Source organism: Lissotriton helveticus, chromosome 2_1 (assembly GCF_964261635.1).
Source record: "Lissotriton helveticus chromosome 2_1, aLisHel1.1, whole genome shotgun sequence".
NCBI classification, from domain to species: Eukaryota; Metazoa; Chordata; class Amphibia; order Caudata; family Salamandridae; genus Lissotriton; species Lissotriton helveticus.
Genome location: NC_136059.1, coordinates 32,757,254 through 32,763,253, shown reverse-complemented (window position 1 = coordinate 32,763,253; position 6,000 = coordinate 32,757,254).

The following is a 6,000-nucleotide window of genomic DNA, read 5'->3' as shown; positions in this document are numbered from 1 at the left end:
CGCAAAGAATCTCATAAAAGAACCGAAAAAGAAATCAGAAAGTCAGAATTAAGTAGGGAATCTTTAGAACGAGCCCAAGAAAGGGAACTAATCGAGATAGGTGAACGAGTTAAAACAGAACAGTCAGATAGACAGAGGCATGCCCTCATTAAGGGTATGTATCCTCTTCTTGCCGAGGGCTTGCCAAAAGCGACCCCGGAGGCATCCAGTAATTTTCCGCCACCATTAGTTCCGACCAAGCTACGTCACAAACCGACTGCAGCTGATATTTTTATTTCGTCCTACTTGGACGACACGGTTCCAGAATATGCAAATCCTGTTCCGCCAGTCCCTGTAAATAATGTAAATCCTGCTCCTCCAGACACCGGAGTACCTGCCACGGTACCCCCGGTTCAGCCCACATTACAATTTCCCACTCTGCCAGCACGAAGAGTATCAGTCGATGATTCCAGTTTAGGGGCCGCAGGAGGAGGTCCTCCTGGTACCCCGCCGCCACACCAACGTAGAACGTTGGCCGAGTTACATGAATGTGCGTTACAGCGTACGCCCAAATATAAGTCCGTTGCAGACATCCGACGAGCTCTCACTGAATGCCGCTATGATCCAGTTGCAGGTGATGATAGTACAGTAATATATTCCATCCGTGTAAGACGGGTGACCGGGTATTTGGACACCCTACCAGATATGAAAGGAGATCTAGACAGAATATATCGTTTCATCCGTACAGGGGATGATCCAGAAAGTATTGGCGAAGCCATGTCTCAAAGGAAAGCTGAGATCCAGCTCATGATATTAAAGTTTCTGATTAATTGTCTAATAAGAGAACAAGATTCCCCGACTAAAGATCCGGCCGAAATGAAAATCCTGACAAGGTGGAGTGATAATATAGCCGAGGGTAAGCACAAGACTATCAGTAGTATAGAGAGTATGTACAAGAAAATTCGTAAAGAAATAATAAAGTTACATGAACAACGTAAAGCAGCACAAGTAAGCGAGAAAGAGAATGACTCTTCTACTGAAGAGGTAGAGGACGAGAATCCCGTCAGAATAGCGTATGTAGGAAAATCTAGATTTCCAGACCGACATTCACGTCTAGACTACAAGAAAACTGTTCCTCATCCAGCACCAGAACAAGGTTCTCTAGAACAAGTATTTCAAGCTACCGATCACATTTTGAAGTCACGAATCGGTTATAGTGAGTTAAGTACTATGCATGAACAAGAACTAGTCCGATCAGCAGTCCGATGGATTACTGATTCTACCACTTTTCCAGACGAAATAGTGGCACAAATGTTTCTGAAATTGCCCCCAGCCGAGCAACGACTGGTGGGTATGTATATGATCCAACACCTCATTACTCTGTATGAGGGTCAACATTCTGATCCAGGTCCGTTACATGATGTCCTGAACGAGTTACTCCAATATAGATGGAAAGGTTTAGGTACCGATTTAATTAGTGTCATCCTAGAACAGCGCCACAAATATAGAACGTTTTTGAACCCGCATTTTGTTCATGTCTCACCCCCAGAAAGTAAACCCTTTTACATAGATAGACAGAATCCGTTACGAGAAGTACACCCAGTCAGGACAACAGATGGTGAAATGCAACGAGTGTTTGTTTACACTCCGATTACCAAGATGGAACTCTTAGAGATGAAGAAATTAATTCCCTGTCACGACAAAGATCCAGCAGGGTTCCACCGAGAATTAAAGGACATGCTCCGTATGGGAGAATACACGTATCCAGATATAATTAAAATGCTAAAAGTCCTGTTGCCCGCAGGGGTATATGAAAAACTCAAGGAAAAAGAATGGGAGGTGGGAGAGAAAAAGATCGATTGGGCAGTTCTAGAAGCTGAAGATAAGATACGAGTACCAGGTACCGGTCTTGGAGAGAAATGTAAAGAATTACCAGAACTGTTAATACAAGTTTTGCCAAGATTATTAGCCACTAAAAAGGAAGACTGGGATGCAATCTCAGCCTGTAAACAGAAACAAGATGAAGACACTAGTGATTTTTATTCTAGATTCGAGAAATGCTTTAGTATCAACAGTGGCCTCAAGACAAGTAGCGAGTCATACCCTCATCTTTTTGTTACTAAATTAGTCGAGAATTCGAGTCCACAAGTTAAGAATCGAGTTTTGAAAGTCGAAAGTACCTGGCAAGCTAATACCCCGTCCCAGATGTTACAGATGCTTCAGTATCACCAGAATAGAATCAGGGAAGAGCAAGATCATGAAAGAAAACGTATGAAAGACACGAAAATGAAAGTACTAGTTGCACAATCTGTTCCACAAGACAGTCAGAAGAGGGGTCCGAATCAAGCCAGTAATCCTACAGCTCCCGTTAAAGGGACATGCAATTATTGTAAACAGCCAGGTCATTTCATAAACGAGTGTGCAGTTCTGAAACACAATATAGCTACTGGTAAGACTAAAGAAAGACCAGGTCCGCCTAGACAAGAACAAGTTTCACAGACTTCTCAGCCACAGAATGCACAACAGACAGTTCCAGCACCGCAGCCTATCGCTGCAACACAGCATGTTACACAGCAGATGTACCAGTATGCACAGTCCGAGTATCCAGAGTATCAGCCATATTCATGAAACAGCCTAGAGAGGGAGGTAGGCTTGCCTCTCATCGAGATACCTGTAGATCAAGAGGGTCCCTATGTTCATAGTCAAGTATTAGAGAAAGACAGAAAGTTTCTGATTGATACAGGGGCAAGTAGGACCACCATCAGTCACGCCGAAGTTCCAGGGGCTCCGCTCTCAGGCTCTAGAAATGTTTCCCTTGGATTTTCAGGAAAGCCTATTGTAAACGAGATATCTAAGCCAGTTACTCTAGAAGTAGGTCCATTGTCCCGCACTACTGATCTATTACTTACGAAGTCATGTCCAGAAAATTTATTAGGTATTAAAACACTGAAAGAATTAGGTGCAGTTATTTGCTGCTCCCCAGAGGGAATACGACTGTTCTTACGTGACTTCAAGGGTCACTATGTATTACGAGATTTTGATCCGAGATTGTCTAATGTTCCGCAGCATCTATGGGCGCAAGGTCCAACTGATGTAGGTTATATGCAAATCACACCCCATCGTGTGACTCTCAAGCCAGGTGTAGTGTTACCACGAATCAGACAGTACAGATTGCCACCTGAGGCTGCAGCAGCCTTATCCAAAATTATTGCTCAAGGAGTAGTTGTAGAAACTGACTCCAATGTATGCAATTCTCCGATCATTCCAGTCATGAAACGTACTGATCCAAATGCACCCCCAGTATATCGATTAGTGATTGACCTACGAGAACTCAATAAATGTATTATTCCCCAGTACCCAGTTGTCCCAGATATCTCTTCCCTATTGACAGCCATTGATTCTGAAGCCTCATTTTTTTCAGTCATAGACCTCAAGAACGCATTTTTTAGTGTCCCCATTCATCCAGACAGCCAGTTTCTTTTCGGATTTTGTTTAAATGGAAGGAGCTATATGTTCACACGAGCTCCTCAAGGTTTCACAGAAAGTCCTAGTATTTACAGTCAAGCACTTAAGAGACAACTAGACAACATTCACATGCCAACTGACACTGCCCTGCTCCAGTATGTCGATGATCTACTGATCACAGCCCGTTCTGAACGTGCTTGCGAGCGAGCATCACTTACAGTCTTATATTTCCTTGCCGAGATGGGGCACAAGGTGTCCCCTTCGAAGCTTCAATTCTGTGTCCAGCAAGTGATCTATTTAGGCCACTTACTGTCCAAGAGGGGTAGGCAGTTGACACCCGACCGTATCCAGTTAATAGCGAGTCTTCCTCAGCCCAAGACCCAGAAGGAGGTACGTGCTTTTATCGGCCTTACTTCTTACTGCAGACAATGGATTCCTCAGTATGCATTTCTAGCCAAGCCACTGATACAGTTAACGACACAGGAGGCAGCCGTATCGACTGTCCTCCCTTGGACATCTGAACATACACTTAGTTTTAATGAGTTAAAGAAAGCTCTATGTCAAGCTCCAGTTCTAGCAACACTGAACTACAGTAAGCCTTTTACACTTTTTGTCACTGAACGCGAAGGTACAGCATTATCTGTTCTCACACAAGATCAAGCAGGACAATACAAGCCCTGTGCTTATTTTTCGAGCACACTAGATCCTGTAGCCCAGGCTCTGCCTGCGTGCCTCAAGTCAGTTGCAGCCACAGCACTAGCTATCAGACAAAGTGATTCCATAGTATTAGGACATTCCTTGACAGTACAAGTTCCACACTCCGTGGAAGTTCTTTTAAACCGAACACAGACTCAGCACTTGACAATTGCACGTTTAACAGGTTATGAATTGACACTATTCCAGCCACACATAGAAATCAGACGCTGCAACGTTCTAAATCCTGCAACACTGTTACCGTCAGTTAATTCAAATCCTGCCACACACGACTGTGTGGAAGTAGTTAACATTATGACTAAGCCAAGACAAGATCTGACAGATATTCCATTACCAGATCCCGACCTGACACTTTATGTGGATGGTTCATGTATGAGAACAAGTACAGGAGAACTAGTAGCCGCGTATGCAGTGACTACTGACACTGAAGTTATTGAAACACACCGTATTGACACCCTGTCTGCTCAAGCAGCAGAGCTAGTTGCTCTGACTCAAGCCTGCATACACGCCAAGAACCTGAAAGTTAATGTTTACACAGATTCACGTTACGCATTTGGAGTCGTACACGACTTTGGAGTGCTCTGGCAGGAGAGAGGTTTCATGACTTCTCATGGAACCAAGATTCAGCATGGTCTCCTTATTCAAGCTCTGTTAGATGCCATACACTTACCGACATCTATTGCTATCATGAAATGCAAAGCACATACGAAAGTTACTGACAATATTTCTCAAGGTAATGATCTAGCAGATCGCACAGCCAAGCTTACAGCACAGACTCCAGACATGTTAGTTAACCCGACACAGACACATACTCCAGATCAGACTACATGTATGACAGTTAAGGACCCTACTCAAGATGTCATAGATATCCAGTTACATGCTACTCCCGATGAAATTAAGAAATGGTCCGAACAAGGAGGGGTCCAGACAGATCAGGGATGGGTAACGAAGGGAAAAGCCACATGGTTTCTCCCCGACTCCATGGTTCAAGTCATTATCAATACCGCACATAGTCCAGCACATTTAGGAGAAAAAGCTATGTTAGACAGTATCCAGAACATTTGGTTCAACAAGCATTTACGAGCTGCAGCCAAACAGAAAGTCCGTACCTGTATGATATGTTGCCAGTTCAATCCAGGTAAAAGTGTCCCGGTGGAACAAGGTGGATTCCAGCCTCCTGACCACCCTTTTGAAGTCCTCCAGATGGATTATATTCAGATGGAGCGATGTCGAGGTTTCAAGTATGTCCTTGTAGTTGTATGCGCTTTGTCCAGGTGGACAGAAGCATATCCAGTCCCAGATTACACAGCCGCGACCACTGCCAAGCAGTTGGTTCGTGAATTCTTCCCCCGTTATGGACTCCCTAGGGTCGTGTATTCAGACAACGGCCAACCATTCTCATCCGAGCTTATGAAACATATTTCCCTGTTGTTAGGGTACCAGTGGAAGTTCCATTGTGTACGCCATCCAGAAGCAGCCGGTCTCGTAGAGAGACATAATCAGACCCTGAAAATCCGAATTGCAAAAGTATGTAAAGAAAAAGGTGTGGACTGGCTAGTAGCTCTGCCAGTTGCCTTGTTTTATATGCGCATGGTCGCACATTCCAGATCAGGTCTGTCCCCTTATGAGGTCGTATTCGGCCGCCCCCCTAACATGTGGGGTACACCTAGACCTCGAAGTATTACCGATGTTTCAAGTAATATGCTGACAGATTACCTAGCTTCCTTGATGTCTGCCCTCAACTCTTGTCGTTCACAGGTTGCTGCCGCATTTCCAGACAATACCGAGGTGGCACCGCATGAAATCGTTCCCGGATCCATGGTTCTTGTCCGGAATTTTGAT